Below are 19,070 nucleotides of genomic sequence, written 5' to 3'. Positions count from 1 at the left end.
GGTTGAACAGGACCCCGTGGTGTGGAGGGCTGGATGGACAGTAGATGGTGGAGGGGTGCCCGTGGAGGGGTGGTTGAACAGGAGCCGGTGGAGTAGCGCGCGGTGGAGGCTGGATGAACAGGAGCCCGTGGAGGCTGAAGGAGGTCGACGGTAGCCCGTGGAGGCTGGAGGAGGTCGGCGGTGGAGATGAACAGTATCCCGTGGAGTCCCGTTTTGCGGTACGCCACACCCCTCCCGATGAACAGGACCCCCGTATCGACCGTAGGAGGTCCGTTTCGTTCGTTTTGCGGTACGCCACACCCCTCCCGATCAACAGGACCCCCGTTTCGACCATAGGAGGTCCGTTTCCTCCGTTTTGCGGTACGCCACACCCCTCCCGATCAATAGGACACCCGTTTCGACCGTAGGAGGTCCGTTTCCTCCGTTTTGCGGTACGCCACACCCCTCCCGATCAACAAGACCCCATTCCGAACATAGGAGGTCCGTTTCCTCCGTTCTGCGGTACGCTAGGCCTCGTTTCCATCGCCAGTTCCGTCCAAGCCCTCCCGATGAACACGACCACGCATTCCGTTCCGACCCAGCCGGTTGGCTCCCACGCGTTCCGTTGCCTCCCGATGAACACGACGCATTCTGTTGCCTCCCGATGAACACGACGCATTCCGTTGCCTCCCCGTGAACACGACGACGACGTTGTTTCTTTGTTTCGACCCAGCCATGTACACAAGCCCTGGATGTACGTATGCGTGAGTAGGCGTTCGAGACCCTGCCCGTATGTACGTACGTGGCTGTATTTTCTTTCTTGCACCCTCGCCGATGTACGTACGTGTACATGCTATGTGCGCGCCTCTACTACGACACGTGTGTGCCTCTACAATGACCAGTATGTATGTACACGTTCGCGACCAGAATGACAACGCTACGTACGCTTCGACCAGGTGGGTCCCGACTGTCAGGCACTTCCTTGCGTGCGAAAATGTAGCTGGTGGGTCCCAGCAGTCAGAGTGGCGAATCATTTTGTTTTGCCCGGACGCACTTCCTTTGCGTGCGAAGATGTAGCTGGTGGGTCCCAGCAGTCAGGGGGGCGAATCATTTTTTTCCGTACACACTTCCTTGCGTGCAAAGATTTAGCTAGTGGGTCCCGGCAGTTAGGGGGAAACATTTTTTTGCGAAATACGGTGGCCCATCCGATGGGTCTCTGCTGTCAGGTGGAGGAATCATTATTTTGCACGTAATATGGAGGCACTTCCTTGCTGCGGCTGTGGACCCAGCTGTCAGCCTCTCCACGTACAGTCCACGTCCGATGGAAGTCGTTCCTTGACCACGTTGACCATGCCGTGCCGAGAGCACCACGGCGGTGGACGACGGCGAGGCCTAGGAAGGGGACGACTCAGAGCCGAGGAAGACGCAGCAGTGGATGCCCACGCGAAGAGGAGTACGAGGGTTCACTGGTTCGGCTGCGGTGTGAGGCTGCTGTCGCCGCAGAATAACAGGGGGTGTGGGTGAGTAGAGGGATGGCCTGGCCAGCGGTGGGAGTAGTAGGGAGCAGTGAGGCCTCCGCGGCATCACAGCCAGCGCTGGTTTAGGCGGCTGGAGCAAGAAGACCAGAGGTTGAAGAAGCACTACCGCCATTGGATGAACATCATACGGTAACAGAGCTAGAATCGTTCATATTGACTAAGTTGACAAAGCCCTCCGTCCCCATCAACTTGGTAGGCCCACAAGTCAGCCTCCCACTATGCTGGGTTCCAGCTGGCAGGGGGAGTATTCATTTTTTTTGTGTGTAATAAGGAGGCACTTCCTTGCGTGCAAAGATAGCTGGTGGGTCCGACATGTCAGCGGCGGGCACGTTTTTTTCATGAAATACAGAGGCCCTTCCGGTGGGTCCCAGATTTTGCGCGTAATAAGGAGGCATTTCCTTGTGTGCGGCCGTGGACCAGCTGTCATCCTCTCCACGCACAGTCTACTTCCGATGGTGTCGTTCGTTGACCACGTTGACCACGCCGCGCCGAGCGCATCCAAGGTGGTGGACGACAGCGAGGCTCCGAACAGCAACGAGCCAGAGTTGGGAAGACGCGGGAGTAGAGTCGCAGACGGAGAGGTGTACAAGGGTTAACTGGTTCTAGTGCAGTGTTATTCGGTAGTCGGTGGAGAAGAACAGGAGGTGTGGAGGGGTGGAGGGATGGCCTGGACAAGGTGGAGTAGCGCTTCATAGCGAAGCGTGCTAAGCAGAGCTGCTAGCAGCAGGAGGCGGGAGGTGGTCCCGGCGGCGCTGGAGGAAGAAGACGAGAGATTGAAGATGGATGTCGGTCGTTGGATGTAAATCCAACGGCTAACCTGTCAGAATCATTTGTTGACAATGACTTGCATTGGCTTTGACCTATTGGCCCACATTTCATCCCCCAAAAATGTGGCACGTATTCAACCCATTTTTTCAGAATTTCTAGTCTTTTTTTTTGCGCGGTACAATTTACAGTCAATTTGATATTTTTTTGAATTACAGCCATTAGCTGGGCTGGGTGAACAAATAATGTAGCGTCCATGCGGCCCATTTATTTTATTTCCTAAAAAATTACAGGCCATTTGCACTTTCTCGAAATACACGATTTTGCTGGGCTGATTCTAATTATAATGTTGGGTTGGGCCAGCAATGTTATCAAAAAATAAGAAGGGGCTGAGCATTTTGTTATAAATATATTTAAATTATAAGTGATATTATTACATTCGTCCTAAAATCTTACCAAGCTTTTGTACACAATCACTAGGATTTTCGTGCCAAAACAATCCAGGATTTTATTTGTTAAGAAATTATTTTTATAAGTTAATAAGATGTGGGATATTCTTTTCTTACATATGTAAGTATCTGTTAAATATATGATGACAATAAAAATAATATATAATAACATATAAAATAATTTAATTATATGTAATATAGTTAGAAGGGAAACATAAGTTGGACATGGCGTTCCTATTCTTATATAGAAAAATAGAACAGACCTCTGCGTTTTCTTCAAAAAAATACATAAATTGGGATGCCAAAAATAAAACCTCGAATGGGACGTCCATAGGCCGGTCGATACATGACGGTCCTAAGAAAATACAAACAGGCCCTCCCATCCGAGGTCGTGGGCTGCGCATGTTAAAAATGAAAGCCTAGACGGGGCAGCCCAAAACCACGTCCAACACTTGCCAAAACTGCGTCCCTCGTTTTCTCTGTGTTTCGCACACTCGACATTGTGTGGGCATTTTGACTGTGCATCATATGAAGATGTGCTATGCATGAATGTTGATTAGCATGATGTTAACTGGCTGGTAGTTCCATTTTCGACCATGAATAAAACTTCCAACATGATGTTAACCCTGTTCGAAAAGGCCGTGTTAATATAAATGCTCTGCCTCTGAAAGTTGCAGTTTCTTATCTGAAACTAAACTTGCAGTTTCTTATCTGAAACTGAAACTTGCAGTTTCTTCTCTGAGAATCACATTGTCTGCACTTTTATACTCCTATGAAACTACATTTTTTAAGTACTAAAAATAGATCTCTAGAATTCATAAAATTCTTCATATTCTCAATACTGCAAATCTGAAATTCAAAAGACATTCATATCTAAAAGTACTCTCAAAATACACAACACAAAACACAATTCACAACCTACAAATACTGACAACCCTAAGCTCCTCCTGACAATTCACAACCTGCCCGACTATTGGGCTGGGGGGGCAGCCCCCTACTATTCCTCGGCGGCAGACAGCCGCCCCGTGAGACGATGTGAACGGCGAGGGAGACGATGGTGGGGAACCATCATTGGGCCAACTACTTTTCTCCTCTTGCAGTTGGGTTCGGTCGACGAAGACTCCACCGGCTCGCTCTGGCAGGACACCCTCACAAACGGCACCCTGTAGATGCTCGATCCTTCAATCTCTGGTGGATGCTCCATCTAGGATCGATACTCCCACCACCGCTCCCTCACGATTAGATTCGGTGAATCTGTTTGCTCCATGGCCCAGACGAGCAGCTCTATGTACTCCGGCGCGACTCCCTCCAGGAGTATCGCCGCCTTTTCGCTCTGTTGCAGATATTTGGCCATGGATGTCGCCGTCGCTGCTAGTTGGTCCTTGTTGTCAAACCAAGACTGTATCTCCAACATCCTAGCTAGCTTCACAGGGTCGCCGTCTGCGATCCTCACGTATCGGTTGTACTCCTCCATCGATCTACTTCTCCATAGCACCTTCACTCGCCGGCGGTGGTTTTTGAATGGAAGAGGAGAGGAGCAGCGCTGGTTTTGGATTAGAATGGGAGAGGAGCGACGCTGGTTTTGGACTAGAACAGGAGAGGAGGGCGGTGGTTTTGAAATGGAAGAGGAGAGGAGAGGCGTTGGATTTAGATTGGAATAGGAGAGGAGCGGCGGTGGTTTAAGAGGAGAAGAGCGGAAGAGCGGCACTGGTCTTGGAAGTATTTTTTTGTTGTTTTGCGTATTTTGGGTCAAAGTTTGACCACGTACTGTATTTGACAAGCAAAATGTGAATGCATGTCACCAAAAATTGTATCGTTTGGTTCGTATCTAAATGTACTTTCAAATTATATTATTTTTGCAACGTATAACATATATTTTATGTGCGAAAATCATGGTCAATTATGACCCAGAATAAAAGGGAGACTAGTTAATGTATTTTGATTTTGATTGAAGGGTAAATTGATTTTGATTTTGATCCAGTCACAACGCGCCGGCCCTCTCGCCCAATCCTAAATCAGTGCCGCACGCTCCTCTCCCTCTTCTCCATTGCAAAACCACCTCCTCTCCTCTCCATCATCTCCATTCCAAAACCACCGTCTTGCCTCTCCCTCTTCTTACCTTCTCTATTGCAAAACCACCTCCTCTCCTCTCCATCATCTCCATTCCAAAACCACCTCCTCTCCTCTCCATCATCTCCATTCCAAAACCACCGTCTCGCCTCTCCCTCTTCTGATCTTCTCCATTGCAAAACCACCTCCTCTCCTCTCCATCATCTCCATTCCAAAACCACCGTCTCGCCTCTCCCTATTCTCTATTGCAAGACCTCCGTCTCTCCTCCCATCTTCCAAAGCTAGCACCGGACCACTCAGAAGGACATCTATGGAGAGGATGCAGCAACGAATTAGGCAGATCGCCAGCGGCGACCAGGCAAAGTTAGCCAGGTTGAAGGAGATCCTTAGTTGGTTTGACAATGAGTGGGATATTTCGAGGACGGTGCGGGCCATGTGGCAATGTATGCGAAAGAGCGAGACGGCGGCGATGAGGGCGGCGATGTACATGTACTCCTCGGCAGCAGTCACGCGGCAGTCCTCCGAGTTCATCGAGTATCTCCTATGGGCGATGGAGCAGAAAGATTCGCTCGAGGCGACAGTCAGGCGGAGGTGGTGGGTGTACAGGTCGAAGGTCGAGCACCCAGAGGATAACGAATCGATCGAGTATGGTGTGCCGTTCGTGAGGGTGCAGAGCCAGCCGGAGCCACAGGAGTATTCGTTCTCCCACCGCAAGAGGAGGCCGGATGGCGCGACGTCGCTTCCTCGCCGTTCTCCATGGTTCCCTCGACCCTCGCCCCGTTTCAATGCCGGTGGTAGGGTTTAAGGTAAGGTTCGCACTAACCTAATCTTCCACCTGCTCATGCTTACAATCAGTGTGACAGCTAATGAAAATCATGCTTACAATCAGTCTCTGAGTACTACGCCAATCACCCTAAAATAGCTCTGGACCTTTGGGTCAAAGTTGTGACACAGTGTACAAATAAATAAAAATAGGTTGGTGCTTCTTTCAGAAAAGAGTACTCCCTAGAAAACTGCCAATATAAGCTACTAGTATTTGGTTAGAGGATTTGCTGCCGAGAAAGATCCGTCCACAAAGTGCGCCACGCATCCCACTAGTGGTGGTGGATGCCAATGCGTGCATGCAGCATGGTTGGTGTCGGTAATTTTTACTTGGCACACCTTGCACTCTGCATATATGCCGGTTCCATACGTACATTTGTGCAGTTCCACCAAAATGCAGCTGAATAACCCTGTTTGCACAGATAATGAAAAAGCGTGATTACATTATAGTGGCACTAGTTGATGAAACACACAAAATGTCACATCCCTAGTCTGGTATGACCTAGACTAGCTAGTTATTTGTGCATGATGTTTATATTCCATTTAAATTTGAAATGAGGATTGGTGGAACCCTCAGAATCATTTTTGAAATGACCCAAATAAAAATTGCTCCAAAAAGGTCCAAGAAAATGCTCATGCTGCTCTCTGAAAATATTGGACAGAGATAAAAATCAAACCAATATTTTTAAGAGCTCATAAGTAATTATTTTGGGCATTTGGAATTAATGCATAAATATTTGCATTGGAAATATATTAGTTATATATATTAATATATGTCCAAAAATTATGCCACTTGTTTGGGAGTTCTGGAACAATACCACTAGCTTCTATAAAAATTGGCATAATAAAATAAAATGGTTTAGTATTTTTATTAAATCAAACAGATGTCAGAAAATTAGAAAACAGAAATAAAAAGGGATACTTACCTGGGCCTCCTCCCTGTGCAGCCCAGCAGCAGCCAGCGCCGGCCCAGCCCACTGGCCCCTCCTCTGTCGTCTTCGTCCTCGACAGGAGGATGGGCGCGTGCCCGACGCGCGCGCGCGCCGCCGCGCCATGCCACCAGCCTCCCTGCCTGCCTGCCCTCTCCCCTCCTCGTCTGGATGCCCCGGGAGACGCCAAGCCCCCTCCCGGACCCTCTCACTCTGCCCCCGGGTCCCCTCCTCTCCTCTCCCTCGCCTTCTCTCTCGTGTTCGAACGCGCCGGTCGCCACCGTTCGCCATAGCCGCAGCCACTGCCTCCCGCTCGCCTCTCCGATGCGCCCCAGGGATCCGCCTCGTCGCCTTCGTCCTCCTCGTCGAGCTACGCGCCGCCGGATGCCCCCGAACACCCCCACCGCCGTCTTCTTCTACCCTCGGCCGTGCAGATCTGTGGCCATCGTACGCCGTCGTCAGCGCATCCCCGAGCCCGCTAAGCTGCTCTACCGGCCCGCTGTGAGCTCCGCCGCACTTTACCCCTAATCTCGCCCTCGATTTTGCCCTCTAACCCGTCGGGCCGTCATGCCCGAGAGCTCGCCGCCGCCGGCTATGTCGCCGTCACGGCTAGAGCGCACGCGCGTCATGCCTGAGCGCGTCACCGAGCTCAGTGCAGATCCAGGAGCACGTATCACCCATCCGTTCATCCAGAGGCGCTCTATAGCGAGTCGCCGATCCTGGCCAAGCTCCGGCGACCACCAAGGTCGATGTCGTGCCCAAGTCCGGCCACCTCGTGCCCTCCCCCTGCCACCGTTGGATGTGCACGAGCCCCAGCTCCTCGTAGATGGGCTCGGCCATCGATTTGATCGCCGGAGCCGCCGTTTCGATCAGCGCCGCCGCGTCTGTGTGCTCGCCGGTGTTGAACTCCGGTGAGATGACGTGGCCCGCCATTAGCAGCTAACAGCCCGCTTAATTAACCCCCTGAGGCTGACATGTGGGCCCCGGTGCCCCCTAATCTTTTAATTAAGTTAATCTAACCCTCTGTTTACCCTGTGTCACTGACGTGTGGACCCCACACGTCAAATTTGACCTGGTCATCACCGTTGACCTGCTGACGCAGGCATGACGTCATGCTGACGCAATTATTTATTTTCTGGTTTAAATTTAAATCAGGAAATTCCAGAAATTAGCAAAACTTCTAAAATTCATAAAAATTCAACCGTAGCTCAGATTGAAATAATTTATATATGAAAAATTATCAGAAAAATGCAATCTTTCCATCTGTACTAGTTTCATGCATGACAAACCAACTTATACATGCTGAATATGAGAAAACACATTATGGCATATTAAGAGACTTATTTTAGAGTTGCATTTGAGCTTTTGGTTCAAATGGACTTCAAACCAAATGATTACTAGTTGCATTAGCTCAAACAACATCACGTCTTCATGCCATGTTCATGCATCATATTGTTGCATATGCTTGTGTATTGATTGTTGGCACCGTTCCTTCTCGATAGGTCTTGCTCCGGAGACCGTTCCAGAGTACCTGTCTGTGAAGAAGTGCCTCCTCTGTTGATCTACTAGGCAAGCAAACCCCCTTGTTCATTCCGATAAAATCCTACTCTCTCACTCCTGCTCTCAGTTATTGCATTAGGACAACAACGATTCATCTGCTACTTTGTGCTGCGGTAGTTGAACCCATTCCTCTGCATGACCTGTCATTGCCACAGTAAATAGTTGAAACCCACTAGCATGTGTAGGAGTTGATTGAGCCATGTTGTGTTCCTACCATGCTATGCCTGCTATTGCTTAGAGTTGTGTCAGGTCTGGTTCATTGGGAATGAATTGGAGTGTTACGATATGTTCTGATGCTGAGAGTGAAGTGTGTGAACACGATTTGGTAAAGGTAGCGGTGAGAGGCCATGTAGGAGTACATGGTGGGTTGTCTCACTGGAACCGTCCTTAAGCACTGAGTTCTATGTATGTTGTCCAATGACTCGATACTACCACACATTGGGATCCTTAATTGACTCTCTCGACTTATTAACCAACTTGATCTCTGTCCAGGAGTCGCAACTAGTTTCTGGTGTTTGTAGGTAGTGCTATTTTTCTACCAAGTGGCACCCGGCAAGGTGGGCTTGGGACAGACTAGGCACACGTGGCCTGGTGTACTGAGTGGCACCCGGATGGTGGGCTCGGGAACCCTGCACACATCGTTTGGGGACGTGAGCGTCACCCCGGCCGGATCTCCTTGCGGATGGAACCCGAATAGGCGATAAACCTGGGCTAGAGTCTTGTGTGGTTAGTCAGGTCGTGGCCGACACCCTCGCTAGGCTTCTGCTTGAAGGTTGCCGAGATACATGACGTGTACATGGCGGTAAGTGGCGGGAGCGTGTGTGAAGAAGTACACCCCTGCAGGGTTAACATGATCTATTCGAATAGCCGGGTCCGCGGATATGGACTTCTTGGATGCTTACATGGTACATAGACAACTTGAAGTGGATACTATAAAATGCTCAAGACAAGTGTGAGTGCTATGGATGGCCTTCTCGTAGGGAGACGGGGATGAATCCATAGTAGTGTATTGTGTGGTGATTAGTGGACTCGTGTGCGCCATATCACCTCAAAGAAGTTCTGGTAGTCGTAGAACAGGTTAGCCACAGAGTCAAAGCTGGCTTGCTGCAACTAAACCCCACATTACCGGATCTGATGTAAGTCTTGCTGAGTACCTTTGTACTCATGTTGCTTTATTTATGTTTTTGCAGCGGAGACTTCGGTCTTACTAGTGTTCCCGTGGACTTCGACAAGTAGCTTGTACCTCAGCTACGATCTTGATCGGACGTTGTAGATAGTCAGGCTCTTCAGCCTTTTTCATTTGTAGATGTTTGTACTCAGACATGTAATGCTTCCGCTTGTTGCTTGATTGCTCTGAATGTTGGGTTAGGTGACCCCTGTTTGTAATAATGCTACGATGGCTCTTTGAGCCTTATCTATATGAGTTGTTGAGTTATGTTGTGATGCCATGTTGTACAACACATGCTTGCATGTTATGCATACGTGTAATGTGTATTGCTATGTGTGGGATCTGACTATCTAGTTGTTTATCCTTAGTAGCCTCTCTTACCGGGAAATGTCTCCTAGTGCTTCCACTGAGCCATGGTAGCGTGCTACTGCTCCGGAACACTTAGGCTGGCCGGCATGTGTCCTTCTTCGTTCCTGTGTCTGTCCCTTCGGGGAAATGTCACGCGATGAATACCGGAGTCCTGTTAGCCCGCTACAGCCCGGTTCACCGGAGTCCTGTTAGCCCAATGCTACAGCCTGGATTCACTCGCTGATGACCGACACGTTCGATGCTGGGTCATGGATGCATGTCCCTGTAAGTTAGTGCCACTTTGGGTTTACGACTAGCCATGTCAGCCCGGGCTCCTTATCATATGGATGCTAGCGACACCATCATATACGTGTGCCAAAAGGCGCAAACGGTCCCGGGCAAAGGTAAGGCGACACCCGTGGGGATACCGTGCGTGAGGCCGCAAAGTGATATGAGATGTTACATGCTAGATCGATGTGGCATTGAGTCGGGGTCCTGACAGCTTTGGTATCAGAGCCTGATTGCCTGTAGGATTACCAAGCCAAACTGGTCGAAGTTGAGTCTAGAAAATCTTTAGTTATGTAAGGGAATTGATTGTGGGTTGGATGTAAGGCTCTTTTTACTCCTTATACCTCATGGCCTTCTGATCTGAGTCATCCTATCTTTCCTATGGGGTTAAGGAACTAGGCTTTCTCTTCCGTCCATCAGGATCACGTGTTACTACTTCGTAGTCCCATAGAATTGGTTGATCAGAGTCTTATCCCAGCTTCGAGTACTTCCGGTGTAGCCTGTCTAGTATGATCTCAGAACCTTGGGTGATGATGTTGATTATGTACTACCCCATTTTAGTAGGATGTCTCATTCTGAGCATTTTACTGCCGTTATGCTGCCGGAATTGCCCGAGAAGTTCGAGAGTTACTAATTACCCTATCCTACATTCTATAACCTATAGATGATGCTGATTCCGTCCTTGGTTTCATTTCTCAGGATGTCATTAGTTAAACGAAGTTCCATTGCTCGTAAACAGAATCACGGAGATGGAAGGGATGAGGATCCTCCCGCCCAGCCTTCATTGACAGAGTTCATGCTAGAGATAGAGAGGAACAAGCATGAGTCTAACCGCTTGTTGGCACATATCGAGGAGAACACCGCACATCGGTCCAATAAGTCTGCGACCATTCATGACTTCATTCGCTTGCACCCACCTACCTTTCATCATTCCATCGAGCCACTCGATGCAGATGACTGGCTTCGTAGTATCACACACAAGCTGCGTTCCGCGAAAGTAGCTGAAGATGACAAGGTCACCTATGCCACATACCACCTGGAAGGTCCTGCTGGTCTTTGGTGGCAGAACTATGAGGCTATGCTTCCAGCTGGCCAGATTCCTACCTGGAAGGATTTCATTGAGGCTTTTCGCGAGCATCACATTCCCCAGGCCCTCCTTGATCGCAAGAGAGAAGAGTTCTGTAGTTTCACCCATAGTAAGATGGCTGTTGATGCTTACAGCCGAGAGTTTGAGAATCTCGCCCGCTATGCCACAGAAGAGGTGTCCATGGACGCCAAGAAGCAAGCTAGGTTCCGGAAGGGTCTCAACCCCAAGTTGCGTCATGATCTCCACCTGCATCATTGTGATACATTCCAAGCTCTTGTGAACAAGGCCATCAATGCAGAGACAGCTCAGCTCACTTACGAGGAGTCTCGTAAGCACACCCATGATTTGGGATCCTCCTCTGGCTCTAGTTCCCAGAAGCGCCGGATTTGGGTTCCAAACTCCGCTCTTCCTCCCGGATATCCACCAAGGCCATCTCATGTGGTGCCTTCCCCAGCTCAGTCGTATGTTCCACCCAGGCCTACTGGTAGACCGCTTGTCAATGCGGGTCCACGTCCAACTTCAGGGACTTGCTTCACATGCGGGAAGCCAGGACACTATGCACGTGACTGCTCTCAGACTAGTTATGCTCCACCCCTGGCTGAGAAGACTGTTGGTTGTGTTAAGCCATCAAGTAAGACGATCAAAGCCAAGCCAGTTCACACTAAACGTGGACGTGTGCATCACGTCTCAGCTAAAGACGCTCATGATGATCCGGATGTCGTTCTTGGTACCCTTCTTGTGAATTGCCATCTAGCATCGGTTTTGTTTGATACTGGAGCATCTCATTCTTTCATTTCTGAAGGCTATGCTTGTTTGCACGACATGTCATTTTGTGACATGCCAACACTGCTTGAAATCCAAACCCCAGGGTCTAGATGGCAAACTACCAGAATCAGCTATGGTAATGAAATCCTTGTTGATAGACTTGTATTCCTTGCATCACTTGTAGCCCTCAAGTCCTCAGATATTAACATCATCTTGGGTATGGACTGGATGACAGCTCATCATGCCAAGATTGATTGTTACACCAGATCTGTTCAGCTTACACACCCATCTGGCAAGATAGTCACTGTCTCCACCAGAGTTGCAAAGCGTCAGCTCTATTCTCTTAATGCCAGCCCTCTTCCAGACCTTGAAGACATCCCGGTAGTCCGTGACTTTCCAGATGTCTTTCCAGAGGAACTGCCAGGTGTTCCACCTGACAGAGATGTAGAGTTCGTCATAGATCTTATCCCAGGAACAGCTCCAATCTCTAGGAGATCTTATGCGTACGTGTAATGTGTACTGCTATGTGTGGGATCTGACTATCTAGTTGTTTATCCTTAGTAGCCTCTCTTACCGGGAAATGTCTCCTAGTGCTTCCACTGAGCCATGGTAGCGTGCTACTGCTCCGGAACACTTAGGCTGGCCGGCATGTGTCCTTCCTCGTTCCTGTGTCTGTCCCTTCGGGGAAATGTCACGCGATGAATACCGGAGTCCTGTTAGCCCGCTACAGCCCGGTTCACCGGAGTCCTGTTAGCCCAGTGCTACAGCCTCGCTGATGACCGACACGTTCGATGCTGGGTCATGGATGCCTGTCCCTGTAAGTTAGTGCCACTTTGGGTTTACGACTAGCCATGTCAGTCCGGGCTCCTTATCATATGGATGCTAGCGACACCATCATATACGTGTGCCAAAAGGCGCAAACGGTCCCGGGCAAAGGTAAGGCGACACCCGTGGGGATACCGTGCGTGAGGCTGCAAAGTGATATGAGGTGTTACATGCTAGATCGATGTGGCATTGAGTCGGAGTCCTGACACAAAATAAATGGAAGAAAATATTGCGATAGTATCATAGTATGCCATGCTGCGAGGGCGAGATGGGCCCTGCGACGCCTCATATGGTACGCCTCATACTGGACATCGTCCCAAGTCTCCTGGATACACCTTCTGCCAGTGATGAACATCAGTGTATAGCGGTAGTAGAAGGAGGCGCCTTGAGACATTCAAATCTCTATTTCTGTACATATCAACTAAAATTAAGCACCCCAGTTTGCAGAAACGCTTAAACATTAACAATGGGACTAGTTGATGAAACATACTTTAACAAAGAGAAGCACTTTCTTGATCTACATTGGAAATGAAATGATAGAGATGACACTCGCTCTATTTTAACTGTATTATTACTTCATTTTATCAGTGACACTAGGGTCGAGCAGGTGGCAAACGAGGTGTACCGTGCGTCGCAAGGATGGAGGCCGGGGGTGCTTAGACTGGGATGCTGAAGCTGGCTCTTTCAGTCACCAACATGGATAATTCAATTCATGGGACCTTTTGGTGTAGTTCACCTAAAATGAAGCAATGTCCCGTGAGCTAGCAGCTTCTTCTTCAAAAAAATTAAGAAAAGGGCTCCAGCCCCGGTTCCATTTCCATCAGAAAACGAAACCCACAGAGCTTCTTCTTCATTACTTGCAATAAAATTGAGCAACATCAAGGTTGGTTGTGAAGCTCTTGGAATGCTCAACTATAATTTGGATATCATTTGTGCGGTTCAACTAAGATCGAGCGTGAAATGTATATCTCTGTTTGCACAAAAAAGGTGGAAAGGAGGGTGACTAACAAGTGATGAAACATGCATCAAATGAAAAGAAGCATGTTCCTTATCTGAATGGCAATCCTACAAGGACAGTAGAAATTTCTGAAGTAGTGGCATTGCTAGATATTAGTGTGGGCATTAGGATTAACTATGACAACTGTTAAATACGACATTACTTTGGGCACGGGAGAGTAGGTGGGACAGGACAGTTGCATTTCTAAGGAAAAGAACCAACTTATCTTAATGGGAAATTTTAGCAGGACATGTAAAGAAGTGCCATTGATTCATATTACTGGAGGCATTACATTGAAAACAACATCGGTTTAACGTGTCCTTACTTTTAACAGTACGACTGCTATATTTTACCAGTGGCATTACATAAGAGTGGCTCGGGGCAACAAACATCAGAACAGGATATCTGGGTTGGTCCCATTTTTGTTCGGTATAGCCACCTTATACTGTGTGAGGCTAGCAAATCTAGTGATGGACTTACTCTGTTGACTTGTCCCCCAGTCCCCACTTTCTTTCCTTTTTCAACCAATAGATCGGGTCTATATTGAGTTTGTACTGCGTTTCCCTTTATTTCCCTATTAGACCTAGAGACCAGTTGGATAGCCAGTCTCTGCTACTTTTCGCCCCCATTATTTCCTCTTTCGACCAAGTCCTAGATTCAGGTAACAAATCCTCCCCCACCCCCCACACCCTTTCTTCCTTGTTTGAACCAAGTAGTACTAGATTCGAGTGCATGAACTAGTTTTACCTCTTAAACGTAAAAAAATAGGTGGTTTCGAACAGCCGATCGACCTACCTACGAGGGGGCCTGAGAAATAGTAAAAGATACAAATGCAGCGACGTCAGGAGGTCGGGAAGTAGAGCAAGGCCGGTTTCGAAGGAAGTTATACCTGATGGTTGCCGGGATGTCGCTAGGTGGGTGGCGGGAGGCCGGATCTGCCCACACTATGGCAGCGAGAAAGAAGGGGTCAGAGGCCCTCCCTCGCCAGCGGTGCTTGGGAGAGAACAGCAAGGCAGGCAGATCGGGACGCGCCTAGCAGTGGGTAAGAGTTGTCGCCGAGGACGACCGTGTGAATGTTGCACCTTCTCACCTTCCCCGGCGGAGAGGATCCAGCTGGATCTGTGACCAGCGGTGAGCAGAGAGAGAGAGAGTGTGTGGCCACCGCTGATGTGTTTAGATCTGGAGAGGCCGAGACAGTGTGAAGAGAGCAACACTAGCAAGCAAGCGCGGAGGCTCCTGCCTATATAGTGGAGTAGTACTAGTTTTCTTTTGTCAACCGGAGCCGGCTTGACCTCGTCAATGACTGTCGAGAAGTCTTCATGCACGTGGCCCGGAGGCGCACTTGTCGTCATTTTGATCTGAAGCGCCGGATTATAACATATAACACGAAAAAATGCCACATGACAAGAAATCATAACCTCACTACCCAAAGGAGACAACATGAATCCCGACGGACAAACTAGATGAGGAACAAAGCTCAAATTAAAGATAAACTCATAGAAAAGGGGTCCGTCGATAGATGTCCTAATTAACATAGCCGGCTTGACCTAGATGGCAGCCGAGTAGTCACTATTTGTGCATGTGCCCCCAATGACTAGCCCAACTCAGTTGTCGCTGTTTAACCCTTGCAGTGATCCGAAGCACATGACACCTAATTTTGCGAGATGGCAAGAAACCTTTCTTTAGATTTCTCACCACAACGACAGCCATGTACTACACAGCCTGCACGATATGTAGACGATAGCCAATCCAGGCGTGTCTGCTGGAGTCTGGTCACATGCATGGATGAACTGATCTTCTGTGTCTTGCAGGGATCGTCCAGGCACCAACGTAGTACAACACTTCTCTAGTACTATCGCTCGTCTCCCTCTTCTATTAAGCCCGACTTGCGGTGCCGGGGAGTGTGCCTATGGTCGATTCTCAATTGTCGTCCCACATGTGTGTGCGAACGCAATATGACGCGCGTTCCATTTGGAGAGCAGCGTGCCAGACCGACCGACCATCTGGGGTGTGACGCGAACGCGATGGGTGTGCTGTATACTCTGTACATGTGTACCGCCGTTTTCTAGACGCTTTGCTCCATGGCACGGGCGCAATCCATGGATACAAAATTAGTATAATGTATACTATTTAAAAGTCGAGGGCGGGGCTTTTCCTGCGCGGTAGGCGGCGGGGCAGTTCCGCCTAGTCGGTTCGACAGAGACGCGAGAAGACGAGGGAGTAGGCTGCTGCAAACGTAGGGCTGTGTGATTTGACAGCGAGTTACTGCTGGACAGGTGGGGCCTCGTGATTTGACTTTCCATTATCATTTTAACTGCAGCGCTACGACCAGCGTGAGTCTTCCAATTCCTGACCACCACCATACAGGTGCCTCTCCCAATGCTCCACCATGTAGTAGAGGCTGGCTCTTGCATGAGAGCCCACTTCTCCACTTTTTCCTTGCCTCTCTTTCCTCCACATATGCAAAAATGCCATGTAAAGCGCACTATTGTACCCCCTCCTTCCATCTATATAGGGCCTAATGCGTTTTTCGAGGCTAACTTTGACCAAATATTAGAGCAATAATATATGACATGCAACTTACACAAAGCACATCGTTAAATTCATGTATGAAAGGAGCTTTCAATGATATAACTTTCACATTGTGCATGTCGTGTACTATTAATCTTGTCAATAGTCAAAGGTGGTCTTAAAAACACATTAGGCCCTATATAGATGGAAGGAGGGAGTACTTACTTGCTCCTACAGGTGCTTAAGCTTGCCACATAGGCATAAAGTCTGATGTGGCAAGTTAATCAAGAAGAGAGAGACTAGTTTGGTGACCCAAGGAAGAAACAGTGCTAAGCGTGTGTACCTAGGTTAAAAGACAATTTTGAGTCTATAGCTAATTAAATGAAGCAAACTTAGCAACACCATTTCATTGGAAGAGGTCACTCCTTGGCAAATGCAATAAATACTAGTACTCCCTGTGTCCCATAATATAAGAACATTTTTGGCACTACACTAGTGTCAAAACGTTCTTATATTATGGGACGGAGGGAGTACGAAGAAAGAGATAGAGAGAAGTAAAAAAATACACTTATAGCCAACCTTATAGCCAAAACCTTGTTGTAGTATGAGTGACTAAGTGATGACTATGTATGACATGCCAACATCAGATAGCCTAATGCACCGTGTTAAATCTCCAAGGGCGCGACCGCGCGAGCGACGCGACGGTCGTGGTAGGCGCGACCATGATACGGGCTGCTGGCAGCCCTTGGATCTGAGATCAAACGGTCGCATGCTAACTTGCTGAAAATTTGCAGAATAACCCTCCAGGATAGGATATTCACCCATAGGTCTAGAATCATGGCATGCAACCGTTCGATCTCAGATCCAAGGGCTCTCGGAAGCCCGTATCATGGGAGAATGGAAAGCCACTACCCTGCCATTCGCACGCTAGCAGTTCGCTCCTACTCATCCCCGCGCGTCCTTTAATACTACGACGGTTCGCTCCTAGTCGTCCCGTCCATTCACATTACAGCAGTTCCACTAATCCTAACCCTCCTCCCGAATCCATGGCGTCCCAAATCTCCCCGATTGGCAGTGAGTACAAGGTTAGAACCATCATCGGCGATGAGTTCGACGTCATCTACACCCGTTCTTCTGCGACGGTGAAAGGATGCCTTTCTCGCTTCAGACGCATGTTCGAATACTCAGATGATGAGTGGGTCGCTGGGCTAGATGTTGAGTACACCACAGTCCTGGGACGAGAGAAGGATCTAAGGGACGAAGAGAGGAACATGCCCATCGTGATCCAGGTTTGCGTGCATAACTTATGCTTTGTCTACCACATATGCCATGCCGACGTTGAGTGCCAGGATTTTAAGGACTTCCTCGAGAGCAACCTAGTCAAATTTGTTACTGTAGAATTTGGTAACGACAAAGAAGTCCTGCGTCGGATAGGCCTTGTTGTAGGCAACACCTTCGACCTCCAAAAGAATCGGCTGGTGTCCTCTCGTGTCACATCCCTAGTTCTGGTATGCACTAGGTGAGCATCATGTTTAAATTTCTGGAACTTGAATTGAGGAATTTTGAAAGCCTCGGAATTTAAATAAAAGTAGGGCAAAAAAAACCCTAAAATCTCATTCATTGTTTCCAAAATGCTCTTCATAGATGTTTAATATTTTTGGCAAGGGTTTTGATCCAAACCAAAAATAATGAACATTTTAAAAGGATTTATTTTTGGGACTTTGAATTTAAATTAATAGCTATTTGAATTTGAATTATATTCATACAATGGGAATATAATTTCAAATACCCCTGATATGTTTTATGAGCTTTTGGAAAAGTCCATATAGCAAAATAAAAATATTCAGAGGAGTTTTTGACATTGTTTGAATTTGTTTAAATTCAAAACAATGGCAAAAGATATTAATAAAAGAAAACAGAACAATAAAATAGAGCAACCTTACATGTTACTTACCTGGCCCAGGAGAGAAGCCAGCCCACCAGGCCCATGCGCCAGTCATCCTCAACCTCGTGCCAGTGGGCACGAGGGCGTGTGGCCACCGCGCGCCGGCACGCGCCCGAGCCACCTCCTGCTTCCGCCGCTTCTGGAGCCAGCCCCGAGTGCCACGCACTCCCCCTCGCCCCCCAGACTCCTCTCACTCTCCCCCGTCCTCACCCTCTCCCCTGGATCTCTCTCTCTCTCTCACTCACCGAACGAGTTCGTCGACGCTGTTCACCACCACCGCGCCCACCGCCGTCGCATCTCTCCCCTGAGTTGTCCAGAAGAACCGCCTCGGTCCCCTCGTCCTCTCCACCGAGCTGTACGACGCCGGAGGCCCTAGAACACGGCCATCGTCGTCGTCTCCACCTCCGGCCGCCCGAGATCGTCGCCGCTGTTCTGCCCACGCTGGACCTTCCCCGAGCTCGCTGACGCCTCCTCCGGATCCGCTGTGAGCCCCGCCTCCGTTTCCCTCTCTCCGTTTTCTCATTCGCGCGCCGTAGCCGTGCTAACCACCGGACCCGAGCGTCCGCGCCGCCGTGGATCCTCACCGTCGTGGCCAGAGCCACCGCAGCTCGCGCCCGTGCATGTTATCGCGCTCACGAGCCTCCCAGAAGACCAAAGATGCCGCCCACAGTTCCTGCCGTGCACTGCAGCACCCCGCGCGCACCTGGACGTGCTCCGGCCGCCACGGCCGAGCTACTCGTTGTCGCCTCCGGCCACCCCAGGCCCAGCTGGTTCCACCACCCGACGCGCGCTGGTCTGGGCTCTCGAATGAGTCCAACCCCGCTGCGAACGGGGCACCACAGCCCGTTCCCGAGTGCCCCGCCTCGTCTGCTGCCGCCGGCGGCTAAATGTCGGTGGGTTTGACCCACTTTGACCACGGCGGGACCCCCCCCTGTGTCCATGACATGTGGGGCCGGCCTTTGACTGAATTAGTGTAGGATTTTAATTAGTGCTAATTGCCCCTATTAGTTTAGGTGTTAGATTA

The sequence above is a fragment of the Triticum dicoccoides genome, chromosome 5B, assembly GCF_002162155.2.
Source record: "Triticum dicoccoides isolate Atlit2015 ecotype Zavitan chromosome 5B, WEW_v2.0, whole genome shotgun sequence".
NCBI classification, from domain to species: domain Eukaryota; kingdom Viridiplantae; phylum Streptophyta; class Magnoliopsida; order Poales; family Poaceae; genus Triticum; species Triticum dicoccoides.
This window is presented reverse-complemented; position numbering follows the sequence as displayed.